The sequence below is a fragment of the Phyllobates terribilis genome, unplaced genomic scaffold (assembly GCF_046119375.1).
Source record: "Phyllobates terribilis strain yellow unplaced genomic scaffold, ASM4611937v1 Scaffold_1__5_contigs__length_1240528914, whole genome shotgun sequence".
In the NCBI taxonomy this organism is placed as follows: Eukaryota; Metazoa; Chordata; class Amphibia; order Anura; family Dendrobatidae; genus Phyllobates; species Phyllobates terribilis.
Window position 1 is genome coordinate 1,166,727,264 of NW_027362761.1, and position 12,185 is coordinate 1,166,739,448.

At 51.9% G+C, this 12,185-nt stretch overlaps 1 long non-coding RNA gene across 1 annotated transcript in view; it reads left to right on the forward strand.

Annotated features, from left to right (window-relative positions):
- Positions 1-808: 808 nt before the first annotated feature.
- LOC141172950 (uncharacterized) overlaps positions 809-12,185 on the forward strand; it is a 387,477-nt gene continuing 376,100 nt past the window's right edge. Inside the window, exon 1 of the long non-coding RNA XR_012252558.1 lies at positions 809-960. This is a non-coding gene — a long non-coding RNA (uncharacterized lncRNA). The remainder of the gene's footprint in view (positions 961-12,185) is intronic.

A 12,185-nucleotide genomic window follows, 5' to 3' on the forward strand; every position in this document is an offset into this window, starting at 1 on the left:
GGTATATATTATTGGAGGCAGCAGAATGTATGGGCTCCTGTCAGTTATATATTATTGGAGGCAGCAGAATGTATGGGCTCCTGTCAGGTATATATTATTGGAGGCAGCAGAATGTATGGGCTCCTGTCAGGTATATATTATTGGAGGCAGGAGAATGTATGGGCTCCTGTCAGGTATATATTATTGGAGGCAGCAGAATGTATGGGCTCCTGTCAGGTATATATTATTGGAGGCAGGAGAATCTATGGGCTCCTGTCAGTTATATATTATTGGAGGCAGCAGAATGTATGGGCTCCTGTCAGGTATATATTATTGGAGGCAGCAGAATATATGGACTCTGTCAGGTATATATTATTGGAGGCAGGAGAATGTATGGGCTCCTGTCAGGTATATATTATTGGAGGCAGGAGAATGTATGGGCTCCTCTCAGGTATATATTATTGGAGGCAGGAGAATATATGGGCTCCTCTCAGGTATATATTATTGGAGGCAGGAGAATATATGGGCTCCTCTCAGGTATATATTATTGGAGGCAGGAGAATATATGGGCTCCTGTCAGGTATTTATTATTGGGGGCAGGAGAATCTATGGGCTCCTGTCAGGTATATATTATTGGAGGCAGCAGAATCTATGGGCTCCTGTCAGGTATATACAGGCTCGGTCTGGCCTGGCGGGGCGCCGGGAAATTTCCCGGTGGGCCCCGGGCCACTTGCAGAGAGAACAGGAGAATTTAAAAAAAAAAAGTGGTCGTGGGCCCTTTAAGGGCGCGCACACGCTTTTTCACCGACGCGATGCCCAGGACAGTAGTGGGAGGGGTCTGGGAGCAGGAGAGCAGGGGCTGCACTGCAGCGTCACACTCAGCAGACAGGGCCGCACGTCTGCTAAAAGTGACGTCACAGCGCGCCCTGCACTGCAGTCTCCCACATTAGGAGCGTGTCTGTGGGCTGGAGACAAGCCAAGGTACTGTAATATTTGTGTGTTTGTATGGATTTTTATGTATATGCTGCCTGCATGTGTGTGTATACAGTGTGTGTATATGCCTGTGTGTGTACAGTGTGTGTATATGCCTGTGTGTATATTCCTGTGTGTACAGTGTGTGTATATGCCTGTGTGTACAGTGTGTATATGCCTGTGTTTACAGTGTGTGTACAGTGTGTGTATATGCCTGTGTGTACAGTGTGTGTATATGCCTGTGTGTACAGTGTGTATATGCCTGTGTTTACAGTGTGTGTACAGTGTGTATATGCCTGTGTGTACAGTGTGTGTATATTCCTGTGTGTGTGTACAGTGTGTGTATATGCCTGTGTGTACAGTGTGTGTATATGCCTGTGCGTGTACAGTGTGTGTATATTCCTGTGTGTACAGTGTGTGTACAGTGTGTATATGCCTGTGTGTACAGTGTGTGTATATTCCTGTGTGTGTGTACAGTGTGTGTATATGCCTGTGTGTACAGTGTGTGTATATGCCTGTGCGTGTACAGTGTGTGTATATGCCTGTGCGTGTACAGTGTGTGTATATGCCTGTGTGTATATGCCTGTGTGTACAGTGTGTGTATATGCCTGTGTACAGTGTGTGTATATGCCTGTGTGTACAGTGTGTATATGCCTGTGTGTACAGTGTGTGTATATTCCTGTGTGTGTGTATATGCCTGTGTGTACAGTGTGTATATGCCTGTGTGTACAGTGTGTGTATAGTGTGTGTATATTCCTGTGTGTGTGTACAGTGTGTGTATATTCCTGTGTGTACAGTGTGTGTATATGCCTGTGTGTACAGTGTGTGTATTTGCCTGTGTGTACAGTGTGTGTATATGCCTGTGCGTGTACAGTGTGTGTATATTCCTGTGTGTGTGTACAGTGTGTGTATATTCCTGTGTGTACAGTGTGTATATATGCCTGTGTGTACAGTGTGTATATATGCCTGTGTGTACAGTGTGTGTATATGCCTGTGCGTACAGTGTGTGTATATGCCTGTGCGTGTACAGTGTGTGTATATTCCTGTGTGTGTGTACAGTGTGTGTATATTCCTGTGTGTACAGTGTGTGTATATGCCTGTGTGTACAGTGTGTGTATATGCCTGTGTGTACAGTGTGTGTATATGCCTGTGCGTGTACAGTGTGTGTATATTCCTGTGTGTGTGTACAGTGTGTGTATATTCCTGTGTGTACAGTGTGTATATATGCCTGTGTGTACAGTGTGTGTATATGCCTGTGTGTACAGTGTGTGTATATGCCTGTGTGTACAGTGTGTGTATATGCCTGTGCGTGTACAGTGTGTGTGTATATGCCTGTGCGTGTACAGTGTGTGTATATGCCTGTGTGTATATGCCTGTGTGTACAGTGTGTGTATATGCCTGTGTGTGTGTACAGTGTGTGTATATGCCTGTGTGTATATTCCTGTGTGTACAGTGTGTGTATATGCCTGTGTGTACAGTGTGTGTATATGCCTGTGTGTACAGTGTGTGTATATGCCTGTGTGTACAGTGTGTATATGCCTGTGTGTACAGTGTGTGTATATTCCTGTGTGTGTGTACAGTGTGTGTATATTCCTGTGTGTACAGTGTGTGGATATGCCTGTGTGTACAGTGTGTATATGCCTGTGTGTACAGTGTGTGTATATTCCTGTGTGTGTGTACAGTGTGTGTATATTCCTGTGTGTACAGTGTGTGTATATGCCTGTGCTTGTACAGTGTGTGTATATTCCTGTGTGTGTGTACAGTGTGTGTATATGCCTGTGTGTACAGTGTGTGTGACGCGCCCCTGGGCCTGTGTCGCGCTGCGCTGCGCATGCGGGAGCTTACCCGGAGCCGGATCTGTGGAGGGTTGTAGTCTCGTGGCGGTGACCCGGTCCGTGCCCAGGGAGTCAAACTAGACGGCAGTCCATTAGTAGTAAATGGTTGATGACTACGCCACCCGTTGAGTGCAGCCAGGGGGCTGCTGCTGCAGGGCAGACCGCTGAGGCCGATGGTGGGATTGTGCAGCGTGATAGTATAACCCCCAACGGGAGGGGTATGGCCTCAGGGCAGCCGACGTGGATGATGGGGGTAGCAGGAACCACTCAGAGACGGTACGGTGTAGTTCAGGGTCTTTACTGGTAACAACAAAAGACCCTCCCGGAGTACTTGCTAGCGGATGGGGCCTGGTCAGTCCTTGAGCAGATGGGATCTCCCCTGGCCAGGCGTAGTTGTAGGCCTCCCAAACTGACTGTACTCTTCTGGCTACCTTGCTAGGAGCTGATGTAAGTAGCCCACGTCCCTGAGTGTACCGTGTGGTGCTCACCCGTATGGCCGGTGACTCGGGGCCTTCTAATGGCTTCCGCTCCACGATGGCGGTGCTGGTCCCACGCGCGTGACCGTGCCTTCGGGCTTCTGGGCCAGAGGACCTGAAATCCCCTGCCTGACGGATTCTGCTGCTGGGCAGGAATTAGTCCCCACAGCCTCGGACTCCGGGTCCGGTAAAAAGTCTTCTTAGTCAGGGCGAACTCTGCAGCTGCCAGCCCCTGACTCCTTGTAACTGCTGTTTCTTCCTATGCTGTCTCTACTTCTTCTCTTCTTCTACTCACTCACCCTGCCTCAGCCCCAGGTTTATATAGGGGAAGTTCTTCCCCTCCCAAGACTGGGCAGGAGGTGTGGCATGCACAGGATCCCTGACTAAAGGACCTCCCACCTGCTCTCAGACATAACATTACGTTACTGTGGCAACCAGACCCCTGGGGTGTCACATTCCCCCCTAGTAAAATTTAGTACTCCGGGACTAAACACATTTAGAAAACATAACAAGGCAAAACATTAATAATACAATAAGAAAACACATAAAGATGGTTACGGCGTGTCCGCAACCGGGTGCAGTCTCTGAAGAAAGCAAGGTGTCCATTTCACCAACACAGGGAGACGTAACCAGGTAGGGGTCTGTTCTACCCCGAGTCCTTGACAGTCTTTAGTCCATCCTGGGTTACGCTCCAACTATATACAAGGATTCCCGGTAAATCCACCAAGGATTCCTAAAAACAACTAGAAATACAAAATTACACACAAGCAACTATAGACAGGTAAACATTATAAAATAGCTTAAACATTTAGATCCTCCAACGTGCGGGTAACTGGCCTCTAGTGGCCCTAGTGGACCTACGGAGCTGACTGTCTGGCCCTGAACTACAGGGTGTAGGAGCTGTCAAGGGTAAACTGGGCAGCTGTCTACCGGCTCTTTGTCTCACTAGGGGTACGGCAGGCTCACTATAAGCAGAGGGTTGATTCTCCTGTTCTACTTGTGTGGAGTCTTCTGCCTCCTGGACCGGCTGTTCTTCCAGCTCTACCCGTTGCTCCGTAGGTTCTTGGGATGATGGTTGGAGGAAGGTGAGTACGGGTACCACAACTGCACCATTGACTTGAGTCCAAGACCGAGGGAAGTCCCCGAGCACGGTACTAACCATATCTTCCCTTTCTCCCACGGGTCGATGGTCTTCTTGTTCCTCTTCAGGGTTCCTCAGTTGTTCGGGACACTTCTTCAGGTGGTCCCGGGATACAATGGCTGTGGTTTCCCCTCCGTCTTTACTGATGGTACAGACCTTCGGGTTCTCGTGGCTTGAGGGCAGTACGGTGTACGGGTCCTTCTCCCACTGGTCATCCAACTTGTGGAGCCGTCTTTTCCTCTTCAAGACCTGCTCTCCGGGTACCAGGGGAACAGCGGGAGCATACTGGTTGTAAGTCTTCTCTTGTCTTTCCCTAGCCTGACAGAGACTTCGCTCCACGCTCTCCTGTACTCTCCGGTACTGCTGCTGCCTCTCTGTGTCCCAGTCTGTTTCTGGTGAAGTGTCCTCAGGTGTCAGGACTCCCATTTCCAGGTCAACAGGTAACTTACCAGGTCTCGCCCTCATTAGGTAAGCCGGGGTACAGTTGGTGGAACCTACCGGGATGTGGTTGTATAGGTCCACCAGATCGGGCAACTTCTCAGGCCACAGACTGCGTTCTTCCAGGGGCAATGTTTTTAGAAGATCCATTACCACCTGGTTCATTTTTTCACAAAGTCCATTAGTTTGCGGATGGTAGGGTGTCGTCCTTATCTTCCGGCAGCCATACAGATTGCAGAATTCCTGGAAGACCTCCGCTTCAAAGGCAGGTCCCTGGTCCGTCAGCACTTGGTCCGGGTACCCGTGTGGACGACAGAAGTGCTGCTGGAAGGCCCTAGCTGCTGTTTGAGCCGTTAAGTCCTTGACGGGGACGACAACCAAGAACCGGGAGTAATGATCCACGATGGTTAACGCGTAGACGTAGCCACTTCTGCTTGGGGTCAGTTTTACATGATCCAAGGCTACCAGTTCCAACGGTTGCCGGGTGACGATGGACTGCAGGGGAGTCTTCTGGCTGGCCCGGTCCTTCCTTCTCAGATTGCACGGGCCACAGTCTCTGCACCACTTCTCGATGGTTCCCCTCATGCCTACCCAGTGGAACCGCTCGCGCAGCAGGAACTCCAGCTTTTTCCACCCGAAGTGTCCAGCTCCGTCGTGGTATGCCTCCATCACCATGGCTGCGTCTCTTCGGGGCACCACTACTTGCCAGAGTAGTTCATGCGTCCGGGAGTTGACCATTCTGCGGCACAACTTCCCCTTGTAAAGGAATAGTCGACTCTTCTCCGCCCATAGTTGTTTGGCTTCCTCCGGAGCGTCTGGTTCAAGGCGAGCCTCCGGCCGAGTCAGCATCTCCTTCACCAGTCGGACGGCAGGGTCGCTGTCTTGCGTTTCCGCCCAGTTGTAGTGGGGTAAGGGGTTCAACGTAGCAGCCTGCTTACCCCTTACCCGGTGGGAATACTGGATAGTCCCATGACGGTGGAACGCAGGGAGTTCAACTTCTTCCAGTCCCTCCGGATCTTCTCCTTCGTCCGGCAGGTTGGGCATCCTGGACAGGGCGTCCGCGTTAGTATTGGAGCGTCCTGCCCGGTATTTGATTGTGAACTCGTAGTTGGACAGACGGGCCATCCACCTCTGCTCCAGGGCACCGAGTCTTGCCGTGTCCAGGTGTGTCAACGGGTTGTTATCCGTGTATACGGTGAACCGGGAAGAAGCGAGGTAATGCCTAAAGCGCTCGGTGACTGCCCATACCACGGCCAGGAACTCTAGCTTAAATGAGCTGTAATTTTCGGGGTTCCTTTCGGTGGGTCGCAGTTTTCGGCTGGCATAGGAGATTACTCGTTCTCTCCCCTGCTGAATCTGGGACAGTACGGCTCCTAGCCCGATGTTACTGGCGTCGGTGTAGAGGATGAAGGGCTGGCTATAGTCCGGGTACGCCAAGATTTCATCCCCCGTGAGGGCCATCTTCAGCTGGCGGAAGGACTCTTCTTCTAGCTTTTCCCATTTGAAGGGCGGCTTCTGGTTCTTGGCCTTCCGGGACTGGCCTATCAGGAGGTCCTGCATAGGTGCTGCCTTTTTGGTGAAACCGGGAATAAACCTTCGGTAGTAGCCTACCAACCCTAGGAACTGCCGCACTTCTTTTACGCTGGAGGGGCTTGGCCATCCCTTAATTGCGGTGATCTTATCGGGGTCGGGAGCCACTCCGTCAGCGCTCACCACGTGTCCCAGGTATTGCACCTTTGGTTTCAGGAGGTGACACTTGGAGGGTTTCACCTTTAGGCCGTAACTCGCCAGAGCTTCGAACACCTCCGCCAGGTGTTTCAGGTGGTCCTCATAAGTTTTGGAGTATACGATGACATCGTCCAGGTACAACAGGACCGTCTCGAAGTTTCTGTGGCCCAGACAGCACTCCATTAATCGTTGGAAGGTTCCTGGGGCGTTGCAGAGTCCGAACGGCATGCAGGTGAACTCGCTAAGTCCCATCGGGGTGGTGAATGCGGTCTTCTCCCGGTCCGCCTCTGCTACAGGAACCTGCCAGTACCCGCTAGTGAGATCCAAGGTAGAGAAGAAGTTAGCAGATCTTAAAGCAGCCAATGACTCCTCTATCCTTGGTAAGGGGTACGCATCCTTGTGTGTGATACGGTTGATTTTCCGGTAATCTACACACATCCTCATGGTGTTGTCTTTCTTTTTGACTAAAACTAGTGGGGCTGCCCAGGGGCTACAGCTATCCCGGATTACCCCAGCCTCCTTCATGTCTCTAAGCATCCCCTTGGCGTGTTGGTAATGTGCAGGGGGTACGGGTCGATACCTCTCTTTTATGGGAGGATGATCTCCCGTGGGGATGCGGTGTTCTACCCCCTTGACTCGCCCGAAGTCTAACGGGTGTTTACTAAACACTCTCTCATACTCTTGAACCACCCGATAGACTCCTTGTTTCTGATGTGAGGGAGTGGAGTCAGTACCCAGATGTAGTTGCTGACACCAGTCCTCCACGTCTTTCTTAGAGCCGTTACCTTCCTCCGGGTGAGATGGAGGCAAGGGTCCCACAGATTGTATAGAATTTTGATTAGTGGTATATAATTTGGCTAGCGTGGCATACCGGGGCAGGTACACTTCCCTCTCCCCGATATTTATTATGCGAACGGGCACCCTCCCATGGCGTACATTGACCACCCCCCGTGCTGTCAAAATGGTGGGCCTACTGTCTGAGTAAACTGGTTCTACCATTGCCTGGTAATCTCTACCTCTCAGACCAATAGCTGCCCGGCACCAAATCATCATTTCACTTTTTGGGGGCATGGCAATAGGAAAAGGGTCACACATTCTTACGCTACCAATCTCACCGCCGGAGAGTTCCACTTGTTGCCGTTGCATCAGTGCCCGGATCTCTTTCTGGAGCACCCGCTGCTCGCCGGAGCTGGCGTTCTTGGCAACCTGCTGTAAAAGGAAAATCACCTCTGCAAGACAATTTTCAATTACGTTAGTTCCTAGAGTTATTTTTGGGTGACTCTCATGTTTATCAATATCTACAATGATCAGTCCCTGTGCGGCCAGTTCGACTCTACCGATTTTGAGGGTCACCTCTTTAAATCCGATCTGTGGCACGGGCTGGCCATTGCTGGCGATGATACTCAAGTCGTCGTCAGGGTAGCGGGTAATATCCGAGTCATTCCAGTACTGCTTGAAGAGCACGTACGGGATGGTGGTGACCTGTGACCCGGTATCCAGTAGGGCACTCATGGGAATGCCATCCAGTACCACAGGCAAGACTGGACGTCCTCCCACATATCTGTCGCGCCAGTTCGATGGGCCTGGTGATCTTTTTCCTGGGGGTTGGCCCTCTACCCCAGGTTGTGCCCGTTTAAAGAACAGTACCTTTCCATATGTCCGGGTTGATTGCAGCGGCGGCAGATGGGTCGTCCGTCCTCGCTGTATCGGTCACTGGGTCTTCCTCTGGCTGGTGGGGTCCTCCTTGGTCGACGCCACGGGATGTCCTCCGGTCCGGATGCCAGCTGGATCTTCCCTGGGGTGGAAACCTGTAAAGACTGCACAGTTCGGGTTAGCGCAGCAACGCTCTTAACTAGCTCTTGGACCTGATGGTGTAGGTCTGGAGCCGGGTCATTGTCCAAAGCCTGCGCATGAGCTCCCACAGGCCCTGTCGACAAGGGCGCCGCCTCCTGGTGGTAAGTGATAGCTGGGCGCCTGTGGGTCACAACGCCACCCGGTGCTGGTTCTCGGAGCACCCGGATAGCTCTATCCTTGAACTGTGCAAAGTCCAGATGGGGATCCTGTAAGGCCATTGCCCGCAACTGGGTTCGGTGGGCATTGCAATATAAACCCTCTATAAATTGTTCAGTCAACAGCCTGTCCTCGTTTCCCACCCCATCAGGGTCGGTCTGCTTTATGGCCCTCAGGGCCTCTTGTAGGTTTAGTGCATAGTCCCTTATACTCTCATGCGCTCGCTGCTTGCACCCGTAGAATCTAAGCTTGATCTCGACTGAGGTGCGGGTATCGAAGGTGTCCCTCAGCCGGGTTAGTATCTCTGCGACAGTCCTCCTCCCAGGTGGCCAAGATTTTACTTCTCTTTTGGCTGCCCCGGTTAGTTGGGCCACCAGGATGCTCACTTTTTGCTCTTCTGTGAGGGGGTACACCTGGAAGAGGCTATCCAGCTTTTCTCTAAAGTCATGCAGGGTATGTGACTCCCCTGAGTACTGGGGTAGCCAAGCTGCTCCCGGGATATAGGGCATGGTGAAGGGCATAACTGCAGCAGCGGTAGCGCTGGCGGGGGTTGAGGCAGTGAAGCTCTCCTCCGTATCCGACATCTTCCTCCCCCCTAGTGGACCGTGGCCTACCTTGCGATGATCCTCTTCCGTAGGCCGCGGCTCCGCAGTGGATCGTCAGGGTTGAGGACCTTCCGTCGCGCTCCTGTGACATCGGCGTCTGCTGGGCTCCTTCCAGGACCTTACGCAACGTCCGGACGTGAGGCGGGGCTTCAGTTCTCGCGCGCTTTCGGAGTCCACGCCCCTCTTCTTCCCGCGCGGCGTCCTCAAGATGGCGTCCAATGGCGGGAAAACTCCACGGATGGCGGGAAGAAGGTCGAAGATGGCGCCGGATGGCGGGAAAACTTCGCGGATGGCGGGAAGAAGGTAGAAGATGGCGCCGGATGGCGGGAAACCTCCACGGATAGCGGGAATCTTCACCACTGGTAAGTTTGAACAGTCTTTGCTTTTCAGGCACGCAGTACCCGGTGGTTGCGGGCACGAAATCCTGCCGACTACGCCAAAGTTGACGCACCCCTGGGCCTGTGTCGCGCTGCGCTGCGCATGCGGGAGCTTACCCGGAGCCGGATCTGTGGAGGGTTGTAGTCTCGTGGCGGTGACCCGGTCCGTGCCCAGGGAGTCAAACTAGACGGCAGTCCATTAGTAGTAAATGGTTGATGACTACGCCACCCGTTGAGTGCAGCCAGGGGGCTGCTGCTGCAGGGCAGACCGCTGAGGCCGATGGTGGGATTGTGCAGCGTGATAGTATAACCCCCAACGGGAGGGGTATGGCCTCAGGGCAGCCGACGTGGATGATGGGGGTAGCAGGAACCACTCAGAGACGGTACGGTGTAGTTCAGGGTCTTTACTGGTAACAACAAAAGACCCTCCCGGAGTACTTGCTAGCGGATGGGGCCTGGTCAGTCCTTGAGCAGATGGGATCTCCCCTGGCCAGGCGTAGTTGTAGGCCTCCCAAACTGACTGTACTCTTCTGGCTACCTTGCTAGGAGCTGATGTAAGTAGCCCACGTCCCTGAGTGTACCGTGTGGTGCTCACCCGTATGGCCGGTGACTCGGGGCCTTCTAATGGCTTCCGCTCCACGATGGCGGTGCTGGTCCCACGCGTGTGACCGTGCCTTCGGGCTTCTGGGCCAGAGGACCTGAAATCCCCTGCCTGACGGATTCTGCTGCTGGGCAGGAATTAGTCCCCACAGCCTCGGACTCCGGGTCCGGTAAAAAGTCTTCTTAGTCAGGGCGAACTCTGCAGCTGCCAGCCCCTGACTCCTTGTAACTGCTGTTTCTTCCTATGCTGTCTCTACTTCTTCTCTTCTTCTACTCACTCACCCTGCCTCAGCCCCAGGTTTATATAGGGGAAGTTCTTCCCCTCCCAAGACTGGGCAGGAGGTGTGGCATGCACAGGATTCCTGACTAAAGGACCTCCCACCTGCTCTCAGACATAACATTACGTTACTGTGGCAACCAGACCCCTGGGGTGTCACATGTGTATATGCCTGTGTGTACAGTGTGTATATATGCCTGTGTGTGCAATGTGTATATATGCCTGTGTGTACAGTGTGTGTATATGCCTGTGTGTACAGTGTGTGTATATGCCTGTGTACAGTATATGCCTGTGCGTGTACAGTGTGTGTATATGCCTGTGCGTGTACAGTGTGTGTATATGCCTGTGCGTGTACAGTGTGTGTATATGCCTGTGTGTATATGCCTGTGTGTACTGTGTGTGTATATGCCTGTGTGTACAGTGTGTGTATATTCCTGTGTGTACAGTGTGTGTATATGTGTGTGTGTATATGCCTGTGTGTACAGTGTGTGTATATGCCTGTGTGTACAGTGTGTGTATATGCGTGTGTGTATATGCCTGTGTGTACAGTGTGTGTATATGCCTGTGTGTACAGTGTGTGTGTATATGCCTGTGTGTACAGTGTGTGTTTATATGCCTGTGTGTACAGTGTGTGTATATGACTGTGTGTGTGTACAGTGTGTGTATATTCCTGTGTGTGTACAGTGTGTGTATATGCCTGTGTGCGTACAGTGTGTATATGCCTGTGTGTGTGTATATATGCCTGTGTGTGTACAGTGTGTGTCTGTGTGTATGCCTGTGTGTGTACAGTGTTTGTGTGTGTGTGTGTGTGTGTACAGTGTGTGTGTGTATATGCCTGTGTGTGTGTGTATATGCCTGTGTGTATGCGTGTGTGTGTCTATATGCCTGTGTGTTTAGGTGTCTTCACATATGTGTGTGCTTCCCTGCGTGTCTGCATTTTTGTGTGTGTGATTGTCTGAGTGTGTCTGTGCATTTCTGTGTGTGCTTGCCTGTGTGTGTACGTGTCCCCATTTCTGTGAGTATGTGTATCTGCGTGTGTATATTAGGGCTCTTTCACATGTCCTGATATTTACGGGACTGGAAATATCCGTGTCCACCTGTGTGTCATCCAAGTGACTCATACTGGCGCTTGGGAATCAGTATACAGTTAGCGCTGTTCCCAAGAGCCGGGTGCTGAGCGCTGCCCTCATCATAGATCCCTGCAGGCGCTGTGATCAGCAGCAGCGGGGTCAATGATGAGAGTAGTAGTCTACTCCCACCGTGTCCGTGTCCAACTGTAAAAATAATAAAATAAAAAAATCCTTATACTCACCTCTCCTAAGTGTCACCTGCTGAAATCCGTGCGAGCGCTCACGCCGAGGAGAATGACTCCTGCAGCGAGCTTGCTCCAGAGCTGCGCTTATTGAATCACAGGGCACCGCTTGTTGAGCGCAGCTCCGGAGCCCACTCGCTGCAGGAGACATTCTCCTCGGCGTGAGAGCTTGCACGGCTTACAGCGGGTGACACTTAGTAGAGGTTAGTATAAGGATTTTTTTATTTTATTCTTTTTACAGTTGGACACAGCTTGTATAGACTATTACTCTCATCATTGACCCTGCTGGTGCTGATTGCAGCACCTTCAGGGATCTATGATGAGGGCAGTTCTCAGCGCTCTTCCCAAGCACCGCGTGCTAACTGTCATCAGTGTGCGGGACATTTCGCGGTCTGGACAGCAGGTAAAAAACAGACATGTCAGCGTGTTTTGCCC